Source organism: Ursus arctos, unplaced genomic scaffold (assembly GCF_023065955.2).
Source record: "Ursus arctos isolate Adak ecotype North America unplaced genomic scaffold, UrsArc2.0 scaffold_9, whole genome shotgun sequence".
Lineage (NCBI taxonomy): Eukaryota > Metazoa > Chordata > Mammalia > Carnivora > Ursidae > Ursus > Ursus arctos.
In genome coordinates this window covers 30,029,423-30,046,558 of record NW_026623111.1, presented here as the reverse complement: position 1 = coordinate 30,046,558, position 17,136 = coordinate 30,029,423, and the positions used below count along the sequence as shown (strand labels likewise).

General features: G+C 47.4%; 1 protein-coding gene across 5 annotated transcripts in view; it reads right to left on the bottom strand.

Annotated features, from left to right (window-relative positions):
* Positions 1 to 3,198, bottom strand: part of TBC1D1 (TBC1 domain family member 1) — a 224,117-nt gene extending 220,919 nt beyond the window's left edge. For 3 of the 5 annotated variants that reach the window (XM_026508719.4, XM_044387659.3, XM_044387657.3), the window contains exon 1: positions 2,572 to 3,197. The gene's annotated coding sequence lies outside the window, so the exon portion shown is untranslated. Of the gene's footprint in view, positions 1 to 2,571 lie in introns of all 5 variants that reach the window. The other 2 variants (XM_044387658.3, XM_026508723.4) reach the window with 2 other exon arrangements.
* Between the last annotated feature and the right edge of the window lie 13,938 nt (positions 3,199 to 17,136).

Sequence of the window (17,136 nt, the reverse complement as noted above, 5' to 3'; positions counted from 1 at the left end):
GGCAATTTGTAAGGTAGCAGTTCTACCCTGAAACCTCCATCCTCTGCCATCACCAGGGGGCTTGGAACCCAACGTTGCCTGTCTGCTGAGTGCCATCAGTCACTTTACCGCACGGACTCTGATCCTCCAAGTTTTAATGACCAGGAAAAGAAGAGGGCTGGAAAACATATCACATATTGACACTCTTGTGGCCATTATACTTAAGAAGCACAGCCCAGCAGACCGGGAAAAGGGCAAAGCAAACTACGGCAGCGCATAAGCAGACTTAGGTCATCTGGGGAACGTAAGGAGCGGAGGCTGGGGAACTTCAGAGGAATGCCGTGAAGAGTGGAAAAGGGGCCTGAGGGAGTTACCATTTTGACAAGATAAAATTAAAAGCCTTTTCAAAGACAGAAACCTCTCAAGCAGGCATCCTACTCTGGGCACCATAATGATCGAACCTGCTGGTGTGAATGGGGAACAGGTAAGTGCCACTCCCTGCTGCTCACCGGGGGTCTGTCCCAGAAGATGCCAGAAGATCTGGCAGAGAGGAGCTGCTCACCCACATCTGGTTCTGCCCAGGAGTCTATTTGATTGTGATGCAGCCTCTCTGGCCGAGGCTGCCTTCTGTGGAAATGGAGGGCAAAGACTGTCAACAGCTGGATAATGAGGAAGAAGAGGCAAGCTGCATTTCCTCAGTCACTCACTTCCTCCCCGTACCTTCTGGTACTTCCTACGACAATCAATGTCATGTGGGGGAGGCGTCATCCCAATACAGATACAACAGCACTCAACCAGAAATGCTATCATAGTGAGAAGGGAAATCCCCAGACCTCTCAGTGGGAAAGACAGCGGTAGACTATGGCAGGGAGTCCCATTTGCAAAACTAATTTGATGTTAATATTTTATAACTACCCCAATGAATCTTCCCCCTACTTGACTGGTTTGCAAATGGCTGGACAAATCAACATAAAGACATTTATTTTCATTATCACCTGATAATTTTGTTTACTGCTTGGAATCGCACTTAGTCCCTTTTACATCTCCTTGCACTCAGTTAATAGTCTCAGAGCATTCCTCTAGTGTTCACTTCAGAAAGTATCCCCTAAACATTTCACACGACACCCTGTAATTCACAGCTGTGTCCACTGTCCAGTAGCTCATATTATGTCAAGGGTTACTTTCAGATAAATCTAAGGAGAAAGCCCTTTTTATGGTCTGATTTCTCTATAACTTGGTAGAAAAAAAAGAAACAGGGAGATTCAAGACCTTGATAAGCATTCCATTTCAAACAGTTCTGGAAACACCTGTTTACAAAAGCAGTCGATCCTTTTTTATACAAACTTTTTCATGCAATGTTCTTAGTCCTTTAGATAGCCTTCAGGATTCTCGGGAAGGAGCTGATCCTGAGGAACACTGCCTCCCCAAGCAAGAGACGCTATCTCAACTCTAGCTGCTTCAGGGATCCCTAACCCAAGAGAGTCCTAGAACATGAAGTGTTCAGAAACACGGGAGAGTCATTTAGCAAGGTGGATCCCCAGCCTCTTGCAACAACTCCCCATTCACTCTTCCACCCCAGCCCCTCCAACGCAGAACAGGCTCCCAACACACACCAAAACCCAGAGCTGGCTATGCTCCAACTCTTATCAGTCCCATCAAATCTAGGCAAACAATGAATTTCTGCTTTCCAAAAGGGGTTTCGATCAAGGCCTCTGTAGTTCTGCTTAAGTACAGTGTGAAAAGTTTTGAAGTTTGGGCTTGCAGAGATAGCTGGATTTCTTGGGTGTGACCCATTTAAACCAGCTCATTTAAAAATGCTCTTTCAAAGTCTGATTATATTAATAAATGAAATCATCCAACCATCCAAAAGGAAGAGTGAGAGATCTATACCTATTCATTAATGTAAGGCACTCTGAAAAGTAAACCGTTTGGTGGGAGGAACAATCATCACTTTCAATTTCTTTTCCTTTTTAAGCAACTTTCAGAGAATGATTTTAAATAAAATAACAGGTAAAGCCATCTCTAGGTGGATTTCAAAGAAAACAGTATCTTAAAAACAACAACAGCGTGTGGCGAGGTTCGAGGGGGTCTCAATCACAGAACGATCAGGAAGCAGCTAGAAACAATCAAGCAGGGTTTCAAAATGACTGGGACAGGATGTGCCCATAGAAAGAAATGTTGTGCGCCCTAGCGAAGCTGCCGAAGTTACTACTGCGAAGTACCGTGAACTTTTAAAGGATAGCAAGGGGTCACTCTGACCACCCTCCCCCTCAGTCCGGTGGCCCTACAAACACAACAGCCCCCAGAGATATTTGGCGGGAGGGGGTAGATGCCGAGCGAGCAGGAGTGAACAGGGGGGCTGGAGGAGCTCCTGGGCGGTCATGAACTTGAAGGTTTCACTTTCGTTCAAGTAGGGGGGCAACGAGGTGGCAATGAACCCCCCCGCGGAAGCCCCCGGCGCGGCGAGCACAGCAGGAACGCCCTTGGGCTGCCGGATCCCAGCTTCGCGGGCCCGGGAACACAGAGGCGTGCTTGGTGCCGGGGGGCCGCCGGGATGCCGCGGGAGGCGTGGAAGCCCCAGAAAGCACCTACCTGTACCTCGGCGCGCTCAGAGCCCGGGCCCGGGCCGGCGCGCGCAGGTGCTCGGGGGCGGCGTGGGGACGGCCTGGGCGGGCGGGGCGCCCATTGCGCCGGGCCGGCTGCGCGCTTAGGCGGCGGGGGGCCGGGAGGGATCCCCTCCGCTCGGCTCCCGCCTCTTCCTCACCCAGCTGGGGGCACGGCGGGTCCCGCGGCGGCGGCAGCAACAGGCACGGTAGCGCGGCGGCTGCGGCGGCGGCGAAGGAGGAGGTGTCTGCGCGCGGCTCGCGTTTCCTCCTCCCCGGCTGGGCGAGCGCGGGGGAGGCGAGGGGAGGGCAGAAGCCGGGATCTCCCAACTCGGTCCCCAGAGACCTAAGAGGGGGACGCGCTGCTCCCTCCCTCCCCTCTGCGCCTTGTGACTCTGCCCAAGTGGCACGGCCGGGACAGGCGAGTCACACGCGGGTAACAGCTGCTGCAGTGCGGGTCCGCCGCGGCCTCCCTCCTCTCCCTGCCTCTCCCCTGCCGGACGGCCCATCCTCAGGGTTCAGACCGGGCGGTGGGAGGCGGGGGAGGCGGGGTCCGGGCGCCGCCCCAGCCAGCCCAGGAGCAGGGTCCTGGCCAGCCGTCCGCCCGGGCTCCGAGGACTGGGGCCCCGCGCGTGACGAAGGCCCTCGCGGCGGGATGTGCGGTCGCACGCCCTGTCCTCGGCAGCCTATTTATAGCAGGTGGCGCTGCCCGCCGCTCTCGTCCAGCGGCGCTCTCAGCAGGTGGCACTGCCCGCCCTCTCTTCGCTCCCCCGCGTAGTGGCGCCTCGTCCGCACCCTCGCTTTCACCCCGCGAAACGAACAAAGTGAAAACCGCACGCAACGCGGGAAGGCGACCTCGCCACCTGGCCCTCCCCCGCATGGCCCCTTCGTCCTGTCCCAGGGCTGGACACAATGGCAAGGAGGGAACTGAGGCAGGGCCATTCTATGGGGCGCTGGCAGGCCAGGCAGGAACCAGGGGCTCGAACAGCAAAGGCTGAAGCGTCGCCCCCCCAGCCCCCCCAAACCCCAGTCAGCCCCATTGCTGAACCGCGCGGGTGACGCAGCCGCTGGACCCGGCGCCTCTTCCTTCCCGCGGGTCCGGCGCGCGCACGCATGCACACGCACACACACTCACACACTCACGCTCACCCCGTGCACACACCCCCCTCGCCTCACCTCTCCTCCCCTCGCGGCGCCTGCCCTAGAGTGGGGTTCGGGGCGGTTCCCAGCGGCCTTGGGGTGTGAAAAGAGCCCCGGGAGACGGAAGCCTGCGGCGCGAGCGGGCTCGGGGCTGGGGGGGGGGCGGTGCAGGAAACCCGCCGACCTGCCACAGTCGAGCCCAGCAGGTAGCCTGGGGCAGTTTCACTCCCGGGGCGCGGGGAGCGAGGGGGCTCTGAGGCAAGTAGGGGACGGAGCACCAACTTCAGAGACGAGGGAGCAGGGAAGGGAGAGCAGGGAGGAGAGGGAGTGGGACGCGGGGCGGGGGGGGGGGGGGAGGCAGCTGCAGAGGGAGGCGGCGGTGGAGGAGCCAGGCGGCCTCTTGCAGCATGTTTTTTGCTCAGTGGAGCTGGAAGCTGACTTTAGGGAAGTGGCTGAGAGTTTGGGCCGCAGAGTTGGACTTAAACTCAAATCCCAACTCCACCACAGGGTTGGCTTAGGCAAGCTGCTGGACCTCTATTCTCCTCCATTCTCTTACCTGTAAAATGGGACGGTACGTGCTTTGGGGCCCACTGTGAGGAAAAGATGGAAAGTGCTCGTAAAGGGCTTAGCACGCTGGCGGGAAGGCAGACCTCAGCTACCGGCAGCAGCTATCCTAACCGTGGCTCGGGGGGCACATAGAAATCCAAGGTTCTCCTCTCGCCCCCAGTCCAAACGGTGTGCTCTTAAAAGTTGATTGAAGCTCTTTGAAGCCTTTTGATCAGAACGCCCCTATGGGATTCCTTGATCCCATTCCTCAGGATGTTCCCATCCAGGGAAGGTGTATTTCAGTGGGACACAAAAGCTTTATCCACAGTTTGATTAAAAATGCTCATAAAAGTCGTAGCTGTTTGGGTGCCTGGGTGGCTCAGCCGGTTGAGTGCCTGACTTTGGCTCAGGTCATGATCCCGGAGTTCCCAGATGGGGCTTTCTGTTCAGCTGGCAGTCTGCTTCTTCCTCTGCTTCGCACCCTGCTCACGCTCTCTCTCAAGTAGATAAATACAGTTTTTTTAAAAAGTGGCAGCTGTTGGGGCCAGTGGTAGGTACTTGACGTATATTGTCTCTAATCTTAACAAAAATTCTGCTGTAGAGAGATTATTAAACCCTATTTGATTAATGAGGAAAATAAGAGGCTAATGGCTCTTCAAGGCCACAAGCTAGTAGGTGCTGGGACCTCCCAAGATCCCAAGCAGCTTGTCACACACTTTGTCTCCGGCCACTGTGTACCTCTCTTATAGCACTCAGCTCATTCTTTGTTATGGCATAGTTACTTGTGTACTTAGCCTGGAATTTTTTTTATAAGAGAGGTGAAGAGTATATGCAGACATAAATACTCAAACGGTTAGAACATTTATTGGGTTATGGAAATTGTTCTTCATTAGGTTATAAGACCAGGTAAACCATTTAAGCCATATTGTTGTCTCTTGGATCACACCATATCTCACACCTTATCTCCAATTCCCCCGTTACAGTTCTTTTTCCCTCTGCGGCAGCTTTCTGAACACACCTACCTCCAGACAGCTAGGATGTCAAGACAGGTATACTGTCATCCATTTCACTGACACCCCCAAACTGCCTTTCACACATATCCTGCCAGATGATGGTTGAAGCTATGACCTAAAACCCCTGCCTGCCAGCCACTGCCCCTGGGAGGTAGGGTCAGGCCAAGGCTGGGCACTGCATGCAGAACATCCTGGCTCAAACCCCCTCCCACCTGCCACTCCACTCCCTTTTCTCTTCCTCACTCACCTCCTTCACTCCTACTCCATCCACACGCCCAGTTCCAGAGCGCAGGAAAGATGGGGTGCTCATCAGGCACCAAGGTAGAAAGTGAAAGGGGTGGGAAGCAGAGGTGGGCCTAGACCTGGAGTCTCTCATATTATTATGGTGTGGAGGGGGAAACCTTCCTTCTCCCCGCCCCACTGCTAAAATCCATCAAGTTGCCGCTCAGAGTTACAACCCAGTGGGAAATGACCTTTGCCCTGACCCCACCCTGCGTTAGAGAAGGGCCATGGCCTTGTGAGAAGCGGTGATTTCTGCATCACCTTTCCAATTTCCAGGGCTAGTTGGTGCCCTTGGAATGATAATAAGGGATTTCATAATACTCTTCTCTTCCTGGATACAGAACTTCCCTTATAAGATGTGATACAGACTTTCAAACCTTTTTGCCGTAAAGCATTGCTCAGAGAGTAAGGGGTAGCCTGCTATCAATCTCTTTTGCGCTCATTCCTAGCAGATCTGGAAGACAGGGTTGAGGGGACTTTGGAACCGACGGTGATACCTGGGATAGCGAGCTGAAGACTGGCAAACAGGGCGGGGACATCCATGTTGTCCCCATGTAGAGTGGACAGGTAAGAGCTCACTACCCAGCTAGCATCTGCCAAGTGCCATTGCTCTCGGAGGAAAGTAGCTCCTTGCCCTTATTGGGCAGGGATAGCACTGTGCCTGAGGCAGAGCCAACAGGGCCTTGTGATGGCCACACAGAGCTCCCTGGCAGCTCAGGAAGGTATTCTGTCCACAGTTCTTGAAGTCCCGGTAATAACACCGAGTAGGGGGTGGGGCTAAACACTGCTGTGACTCTGCATCAGACCCTTGATGCTCCTGACTGTTGTGACCCAGGGACACAAGGACCACAGAGCTCTTCCCCACATGGGACATTTACTGACCTTTTGGCTCAGTGAGTGAAAACCCCAGATGGGCAGGCATCCACAGTCATGGCAGCCACCACCTCCTTGTGTGGACAAACCCTGCACCTCCAGCTCCAGAAATCCTGCCATGAGTTATTCTTCGGGGGGCTTCCCTTATAGATTCTTTCCTAGTTTTGTCCTTTCCAGCATGTTTAATTGTTCATTGCCAAAGGTCAGGAACATTCATATCAACTTTAAGATGGCCATGGAGCTCTAGAAAACTGTGAGCCATTGATGCCATCAAGTCAACTGCGAAGCCCAGGGACTGGAAGAAAAAACAGAAGCCACTTTACGTTTAATAGGCCAAGGGAACCACATATAAATCTAGGGTGGAAAGTCTTTGGTTAATGTAGAAAAGAGACCTTTTATAAAATTACTCATTATTATTAAATCTATTAGTTGTTTAAATGTTCGTAGTAGTTTAGAACCCAAACTCTTATTGCTACGATAAGTTTTCACATAATTTCCAAATATGCATAATGTAAGCGTTTTAAACAAGTGGGCCTATTTCCAAAATTGGCATCAGTAAAGGCAAGAAATTAAGATCACACAGGATAGAGCCCTAGGACAGTAAGGTGGTGGGCATCCTGGGGATGCTTGCTCCCACTGATTGGGGGTGATCGTCTGGAGCCCGAGGTGGAGAAGGGTTCTGAGGCAAGCCCAAGCTCAGTGGGAGAGGGGCCAAGATGGAGAAGCAGCATGGAAAGCGTGGGAAAAGGCAGCACTGCAGAAGCAGGAGCAGTGCTGGGCGATTCCCCAATCCCACCAACCAGAGGTATGACCATTAGCATGTAAACAGCACGAGCTTTAAGGAATATTCCTCATTGGAGCACCTGGGTGGCTGGGGTGGTTAAGTGTCAACTCTTGGTTTTGGCTCAGGTCCTGATCTCAGGGTTCTGAGATCAAGCCCCACGTCAGGCCCCACACTCAGCGGGGAGTTGGCTTGGGGCTCTCTCTCTTATCCTGCCCCTGCCCCCCCCCCGCCCACCATGCACTCACGTGCACTCTCTTAACAAGTGAACAAATCTAAAAAAAAAAGAAAGAAATATTCCTCATTGACAAGGAAATAGATTAAAGTCAAATGAGAGAATACATTATATTGTTTAGCCTACAATACTAGAGCCTTGCAATTGCTTTCTGAAAGGCACAAGAATGACAAAATACAATACAGTAAAAAAATAAAGTGAGCAGATAACCAATATGGATCTTGGGATTTCAGCAATTTAAATAAACAAAAATGGCATTGCATGGGAGACTCATGCTTACCATGGATGAGACATAAATCCATGTGCAGCGAGAACAAGCGAACTGTAGAGAGCAAGCTTCTCTCAAGTGTCTAGTTTCCTTTTATGGACAAAGCAGATAAAGCTCCGGGCACTGGTTCCATTTCCCTTTTCAGCTTCCTCTCCTGTTTGTTAAATCATTGCTCTCTCTACACAAGCAGCGGTTCCATGCAGCCCTCTGACAGTATCCAGCCTTCACTTGGGGTTCCCACTGCCCACCTGAGCTGGTTTTGTGGGTTTGGACATCAAGCACCAAGCTAAGCAACTGTTAGATAGCACATCAGCTTTAGTTATGGCATCTGAATGTGTCTAAAGTCAGTGAGATTTTCTTTATATAAATTGTAAGAGTTCTGGATCTCGGGGATTTCACCCAGACCCAAATGGGCAAAATGACCAAGCTTCCAACACTGCAAGATTCCCACTTCATTTAATCCCAAATGCTATTATGCCATTGCTGGTACGTAAGGTGGAATCTCACCTAGAAAAGTGCAGTTGCCGGCTAACTGGTCTCCCTGCTTTTGTCCTCACCACCCTGCAGCCTGGGTTTAATACAGCAGCCAAGGGAATGCGCGGACATATTAGTTGGGCCATATTGCTGCTCTACTTAGAACCCTTCCATGGCTTCCCAGATATCCCAGAGTAAAAGTCAGTCATTATCATGGTTTGTAAAGCCCGATGGGACCTTTCCTCTTCCCCACCCCCACACCACTACGTCTGTACTTCATTGTCTGCTACCAGCCCTCGGTCACTGTACACACACTGACCTTGCTCTTCCTTATACCTGCCAGGCATACCCTTGCCCCAGGGCCTTTGACTCTATTCTCTCTGCCAGGTGTGCAATTTTGTCAGATAGCCACATTAGCTCTACTTAATGTACCTTCTTAAGTCATTGTTTTAAATATTATCTTCTCCATGAGGCCTTCTCTCGCCAAATTTTTGAAAATGGAAACCACTGCTACCCCCCCAATACATACACTTCTTATCCCCCTTTCCTGATCTCTATTTCTCCATAGCATTTATTGCTCTCTAATATATTACTTGTATATCTTTTTGTTGTTACTTGTGTATCTTGTCCTGGCTCGCCCTAACCACCAAACCCCATGAGGGCAGAGAATTTTTAAGGCTTTGCTCGCTGCCACCTGCCGTTATCTCCAATATATGCAATAGAACCTAGCATGTAGTGGACATTCAATAAATAGGTGTCGCATGAATGAATGAATATAATTTGTAACATATGACATTTGTGAGTTCATTGATTGTCTATATAGTACTTCCCTTAGATCAGAAACATTCGAGGTGTCCCTCTATTTACCCCTTTGTGCTCTCATCCAGTTTCTCAACTGTCCTAAGAGTTCAGTCCTCCCCTTCAGGTGAGCTGAATGCTTGTTTTACCATCAACATAGGATCTGATTTCCAGACATACTATAAAAAGGTGGTAAAAATCATGGAACAACTGAGAATTCATCCACACTCAATATTTGTCTCAAGTTTGGCTAAGAAAAATACCATTTTGGAGAACTGTCTGAAAGATATATAGTCCACTTGGCCCTCTAGAATCTGGATCCCCTAAAATCAGTTTCTGTATCAGGTCAACCCAAGTGAAGAGCAGTTTGCCTGGACTTATCTAAAAAAATTATTTTTATTGAATTGCGTTTTGACATTATCCCATTTGCCCATATCAAGGGAATACATTTTGTAAAAATGCCCTATTCAGTCTGAGGATATTGTTTAATACCTATCACAATGTCCTTTTAAAGGAGAATCCAGGAAAAACAATTCTTTTCGGGGTCTACAAGGAATAACTTTTCTTGAGAAACTGGATCCATCTTCCTCCTTGCACTAACTAATGGGCTCGTGGGTGGGATTTAGGATCCGTCGCTTGACGAGTGTCGAGGTCATTCTGTATAGGAAGTCATGGGTTCACAGATGCCCTTTCTAAGCCTTTGCCAGCTTGTGTGTTTTCATCCATCCAACACAAAATATGAGTAGCAATGTACGCTCTCACAAAACTGAATTAGAGCGCCTTGTATTCTGAAATCACATTATTCCTACTTTGTAGGTATTAACAAAAGAGTCTTTCTTTTATGAAATGGTGGTGAGAGTGGTAGGAGCCTTTGTCAGCTTGTTTTATTTTTGTTTGTGAATGCCTTTACCTGGCAAAAAGAATATGCTGGCACACTTCTGTCATTTCCTACTGTTTTGGAAAATTTTACTGGTTCAGAAAATCCAAAGTCTAAGAAACACTGTTTTTCTCCCTTACTCCTAGCTTCATTTGGCCTCACCTATTTTCTCTTCCTTTAGTCCTATTTTCTTATTCACTTGTTTTTAAGTTTTTTGTTGCCTTGTATGCATTTAAGATGCCTTCAAGGGGCACTTGGCTGGCTCAGTCCTTACACCCTCAGCCCCACCTTGCGTGTAGAGATTACTTTAAAAATAAATAAAAATCGCAAAGGTTTGGGGCGCCTGGATGGCTCAGTTGGTTAAGTGTCTGCCCTCAGCTCAGGTCATGATCCCAGGGTCCTGGGATTGAGTCCCTGCATCCCACTCCCTGCTCAGTGGGGAGCCTGCTTCTCCCTCTCCCTCTGTCCCTCCTCCCACCCCCACCCCACTCCCGCTCAGGCTCTCTCTCACTCTCTCAAATAAATAAAGTCTTTTAAAAATATCCCAAGGTAGTATTCACCCAGGAGTTTCTTTTTTGGGAGGTTTTTTAAAAATATTTTTTATTATATTATGTTAGTCACCATACGGTACATCCCTGGTTTTTGATGTGAAGTTCGATGATTCATTAGTTGCGTATAACACCCAGTGCACCAAGTTTTCTTAAACTTTTCCCCAAAACAGAACAGAGAACACTTCCAAGCTTATTTTATGAAGCCAGCATCGCCCTCATACCAAAAAAAGACATATGAATGGTAAACAGGTACACAAAAAGATGTTAAACATCACTAATCATCAAAATACAAAGAAAAATCATAATGAGAAATCACCTCACAACTATTCAGATGGCTACTATAGAAATTACAAGGGATAACACACGTTATCTAGGCTGTGGAGAAAAGAGAATCCTTGTGCAGTGGGTGGGACTCTAACTTGGTAAAGGCACTATAGAAAACACTAAAAAGTTAAAAAAAAAAAGACTCTGAACTATAGAGAACAAACTCAAGGTCACAAGAGGGGAAGTGGGTGGGGGGATGGGTTAAATCGGTGATGGGGATTAAGGAGTGCACCTGTTGTGTGTATAGAAGTGTGTACAGAAGTGTTCAATCACTAAATTCTACACCTGAAACTAATATTACACTGTATGTTAACTAACTGGAATTTAAATAAAAACTTTAAAAAAAGAGAAAAAAAAATCCCAAGGGTTTTATGAATGTAAAAAAAAAAAAAAGACACCTTTAATCATTTCCTGGATGTGGCAGACACGAAGGAAGGAAGGAAGGAAAGAAGAGAGGGAGGGAGGGGCTTATACAAAGCAAAGAACATATGGACCTGCACCTGCTTAGTATGTCTCCAGCTCGACACTGCACCAAACCTCTCATTCATCACCACCCTGAATGTTATCTGCAAGTATACAGTGCTTTGTAATTGACATGTCTCATCTTACTTTAATGCTCTCAGAAGCACTCAGGGGTGTTATTTTCTACCTTTCCCTCGTCGGCAGAAAACTTGCCGGGGGGGGGCGATTGGAATTTTAACCTTGATATTCTCCCTCCAAGCCTAATTCTTTTCTTCTATACTGTATTACCACCTTTTAAAACTACTGTTTTTGGAGATGGTATCATGCAGAGGTTTTTTACTTTTGTTTTTAAGGAGACATCAGGAGAGTCTGGTTATTTCCTTGGCTTTCAGAATAAGCTTGTTGCAAGGTGTTCTGTGGGAGGGCTGTGCTTCTGCGAGGCCGCTCTGACCCGTTAGCTTGAGGGAGCATCCACTGAACAGAATCAAGGTTCCCTTGATCAGCACCTACTGAAGCAATGGGCTGCAGGGTAGTCTTTCGGTCACTGTTGCTATTGCATAATAATTTACATTGTGCAACGGCAGAGAGTGCGAGCTCGCTTCATTACTTAGTAATTTCCTTTAACAGTGAAGCTGAGCTAGAGACACTCGGCCCTCTTCTCATTTTCCTGTTGCTAAATATAAAACGTAAGCTGAAGTTCTCCTATTATTCAAGGGAAAGGAACGTGAGTGTTTGAATTTGAAGCTTAGAGAAGATTGAAGGTCAAAAGAGTAAGAAAAAATTAAGATTTTAAAATACCAAGCTGCCTAAACTGGCAGGTATGTACTGAAAGGGGCTTAGTAGACTCTTGCCCAGTAGAGTTTTGTTGATGAGTGATCCTTTCTACGGACTTGAGCTAGGCACAGAAGTGATGGAACGACAGATGAGACATTGTCCCTGTCCTCATCACTGTTAACGCTCTTCTAATTCAGGATCAACAAACTCTGGCCCATTCAGTAAATATTTCAGCCTTTGCAGGCCATTTGGTCTCTGTTTCGACTTTCAGCTCTGTGCAGAAGTCACCATAAACAGCACGTACACAAACGAGTACAGTGGTGTTCTAGTGACGATGGATACTGAAACATGAGTAGCCCATATTTTGGCATGTCATGAAACATCGTTTTATTTTTTAATTTTTTCTAACCACTTAAAATGTAAAAATGATTTCATCAAACTCAAAAGCTTCTGAACAGCAAAGGAAACCAGCAACAAAATGAAAAGGGAACCTGTGGCATGGGAGAAAACATTTGCAAACCACATATCCCATAAGGGTTAATAGATGTTTCTTTAATAACAAAATAACAAGGTCCAATAATAGCCATGATTTTGAGGTCGTGATGAGTATAGATGATATTCTGAGATACCTGTGACAATGGAAATGTGACGTGAAAATCTGTGACTTCTGATGACAAAGTCATGAGAACTGATAAACTTTTGTGGTTGTGTTGACTGCATTTATAATTGAAGGAAAATCTAAATTTTTATTAGAACTGCTAGGAGTACCTTTCTAAAAATTCTCTGGATTCTGGAGCCATCAGAGAATCTTTGATCTCAGGTTAAGAGGTCCTGAGAAGTCAAGGAGAACGTGGGCTGGGAAATCAGACAATGAGACAGCCCTCATCTTTGAAAGCACATTTTTTTTTCCTTAAAGATTTGTAAATCTTTGAGTAATCTCTACACCCAATGTGGGGCTCAAACTCACAACCCTGAGATCAAGAGTCAGACACTCCACTGACTAAGCCAGCCAGGCACCCTGAGAGCACAATTGTAATAGAGTTGAGAAGACAGAGGCTAGATTGGAGTGAATTGACTCGGCAGGGAGAGAGGAATTCTAAGTGCCATATGCAAGTCCGTGTCCATCCATGTGGCCTGTTCTGCTATTCCTTTAAGAGAAGGCTAGAGGGGCTCCTGGGTGGCTCTGTTAAGCGCGTCTGCCTCCGGCTTAGGTCATGATCTCAGGACCCTGGGATGGAGCCCTGCATCAGGCTCTCTGCTCAGCGGGGAGTCGGCTTCTCCCTCTCCCTCTGCCCTCCTCTGCCCCGCTCATGCTCTCTCTCTCAAATAAATAAAATCTTTAAAAAGAGAGAGAGAGAGAGAGAGAGAGAGAGAGAGAAGGCTAGGCTGGTGTCACGAGCTCAGTAGTGGAGTTTTTATGATTCAGTAGTTGCCCCGTCGTGGGAACCAGGCAAACTAAAAGTGTTTAGATAGAATGTCGCCTGTCAACTGGACTTCTCAAGAATTCTTATTAAAGCATTATTTTGGAAAAGTGGTTTGGAACAGACTTACTCCCCCAAGAAGACAGCCCGGCTTGTCGGAAGCACTTGCTACGTCTTTAATAGAAGCTCTACTGCTGGGAACGAGGGCGATTCTTTTTGTTGAAGTTTTACATTTTTATATTTTTCTAATTATCTACAATAAATGTGTATTGTTTTATAATGGGAAAAGTCTGCGGTTTATCTCTGCTCTTTATTTTAGGATATCTCATCTGTAGAAGAGAGTCAGCCTTGTTCCTCAATAGTAAATTACAGTTTGATGAAAACAGAAAGAAAGACAGGAGGAAAGGACGGAAGGAAAGAGGGAAGGAAGAAAGGAAAGAAGGAAAAGTAGAAAAAACTATTAGGTTTCCATACAATTCCAAGTTACTCAACCTTAACTAGGCCCCAGTACCTTTTGGTAATCCTTTTATTCATCTCTTACCCACTCGCCCTGCAAACAGAGGAGTGAGCCCCAACTAAGTCCAGCCAACCCGGCCCAAGGCAGAACTGCCTACGTGAAAACAGCCCTCATGGCCAAGCCACAAGCTGTGCTAATTAAATGTCTACTAATTAAATGTCTATTGCCTTAAGTCACTCACGTGTGTGGGGGGGGAAGGGTTGGTTCTTAGGCAGCAAAAGCTAATTTATACAAGTGAGTAATGTTTTCCAAATCTACGTTTTCCTGGCAGTTTTCCCATATTCCACAAGTTCTCCAAGAGTAACACACCCTGTGTTAGGATAACCCCTATAGATGTTCTCAAAACCCAGAGAGGTTCTTCTGAGTGGCCAGTATTTTCTTAATGTCTCGTTACCCATCCAGGGCTTCGAGATTCTAGCTACATTGGGCCTGCTGCCAACTCACACCTGCACTCACCCTCACCCACCAGTCCTCACAGCTCACATCTTCCTGAAACTAGTGACAAGACTCCCTCCGCAGATCGGTGTTAAATTCCTCTTTACTGTTCCAGAAGCTCCTGTAGGTTTGAATGCTCCTTTGAAGGAGGACCCCATGCCCGTCGCACTGACCAGCATTAGATGGCCAAGGATCACTTCCTGGCTTTGTAAATGTAGGCCAATTACTTCACTGACTTCTGTTGATTCTCGGTGTCCTGACCCGTAAGACCGGGATATAAATAATAGTACTTACCTTACGATGTTGTCAATGAGATAAGCGAGTTAATAGAGGCAGAATGCTTAGACCACAATCCAGTATGTAGTAAAGCGCGTGATGACCATTAGTACTCAGGGTTGCACTTTCTCTTCTTTTCCTTCTTCTCTTATCAGCCTTCTCTTCTATCTCTCTGTACGGAGAATGGGATGCGAATCTTAGACCATTTCCTTCAGGTGAAAATTAAACAAACTCCAATCTTTGCGGAGTTCCTCGGGAATTCACGGATTCTTCAGGAATTCAGTTGTGTTGCTTCAGAAACAGTATAGTGATTGCTGTAAGAAAAAAAAAAAAGTGTGACATTATTTTCTCTTCTAAATGGCCAAGATTTTGCCAGGCAAGCTTATCCTAAGGCAGTAACATTTTTTTTTTCAAGTTAAAATTGAACAACAAGGATTTAACAATCTTTCAAACTTCTTTCAGGCCCTGTTTCCCCCGACTGGGGTTTTGCCCGCAGCCAGCGGGCGTGGGAGCCGCCGGTCGCCGGGAAGGCAGCTCTGCGCACACGTGGGCGGTGCAGGTGCGGAGACGGCTCACAGGTGACATGGAGATGAGTGCTAGCTGAAGTATTTTTAAGGTACATTAAAAAATATAGAGTTGAACTCCAAAGAAAGGGAAAAAAAGCTTCCTAGGTGTTGGAAAAAAGTTTCCTAGGTGAGCTGGGGAGAGCAGAGAAGCGGCCTTAGAAGCATCCACTGTGGCCTCGGGGAGGTATGAGATAACACGGGGCCTCAAGGGCTAGGAGTTTGAGATCTGTCTGTCTCTCTCTCTCTCTATCTCTCTCTCTCTCTCTCACACACACACACACACACACACACACACACTGGAAATATGGCCCCAGGGTGATAGAAGACAGGGGGTTGGAACTGACTCAAGTTGTTTTTGTCCCCCTCACCGCCCCCCCCAAATTGTTTTTTAAAAGTTTTATATAAGTAATCTCTACACCCAACGTGGGGCTCAAACTCATGACCCTGAGATCAAGAGTCGCCTGCTGTATGGACTGAGCCAGCCAGGCACGGCAAGAAAGTTCCACCGGATTCTTTTTTCAAATTTCCTGTTCTTAGTCATGGTGTCCCATCTTATCCCTTAGTGTCCAAGAAACCTGAAAGGACTGCACCTCTGGGAAAGGGAACTAGAAACAAAGGTACTCCTGGTCCAGGAGCAGGGAAGCTTCTAGTCTGCTTGACATGCTGGGGGAGGGGGGGACAGGCAGGGGCAGAGGTGATGAGAGTGAGCTCATGGCCAGAAATCACAACCGAGTCCCCCAGCAGGTGTGTGAATTTATGCTCGCAAATTGGTATAGGGTTGCAGCGCTAATAAAAGCCCATAAAAACTCATCACTAATATTGTTAGAAGAGTTGCGAGTATCTTCTCTCAGATTGTACATTGTCTCTTAACTCTCTATATATTTTTAAAGATTTTGTTTATTTATCTGAGAGAGAGCGGGGGCGGGGGGAGGGCAGAGGGAGAAGACAACTCCCCGCTGAGCAGAGAGCCCGATGCAGGACTCTATCCCAGGACTCCAGGATCATGACCTGAGCCACCCAGGCGCCCCTATACGAAAGTTTTAAATTCTAACGTGGTTGGCTCTTTTGCTTAATGGCTCCAGCTTTTTGTCTGGGTTAAGAAATCCTCCTGTACCATGATATCATAGAGACAATTTCCTACACTTTCTTCTAAAGTGCTCAAAGTGTTCACATTTAGATTTTAAACCCAACTGCAATTTACTTTTTGATATGGTTTTGGATATGGTTTGAGGTGGGGATCTCATTTTAGCTTTTCCATTTGAATAGCTAATTGTTCCAGAATTTTTTTCTCAAAAGTTCTTTCCCTACAGACTTAGGATGCCTTGTTGGTCACCTACCAATTTCTTCTACAGACATTTGTTATTTTCTTCCATTTGTCTGCCTCGCTGCCAAGTTTATTTAATACATCTTTGTAATAAATTTTAACTTTTGGCAATACAATTCCTCTCTTCTTGTTAAGAACTGAAGAGTCTTGAGAATTTATCTCATTTGAGAGCAAACAAGTTAGCCTGTCACTGTTCCATGCATGCGAGCAGAAGACTTGAGAGGCTGTCGGGTCAGGAGCTTGCAGTGCAGTAAGCAGCGTAAGTTTCACGTTCCCCTCAGCTACCCTTGTTTCCAAGTCCCAAGTGGGACACAGACGAGCTGAAATCAATGCTGCACACATCACACTGAGGAACCCAAGATTAGGAGACCCCAAACCTGGGGCACCTGGCTGGCTCAGTCAGCAGAGCATGCAACTCTTGAACTCAGCATTGTGAGTTCACGCCCCACACTGGGTGTAGCAATTACTTAAAAGTAAAATCTTAAAAAAAAAAAAAAAAAGGAAACCCCAGACTTTTGAAGGGGGTGGTGCTAGCAAACCTGCCCTTCCTTTACCTGGAGAGACATTTCTTAAATATCCTGTACATCCAACAAATTGGCCCTATGCCCTGGAGGGAG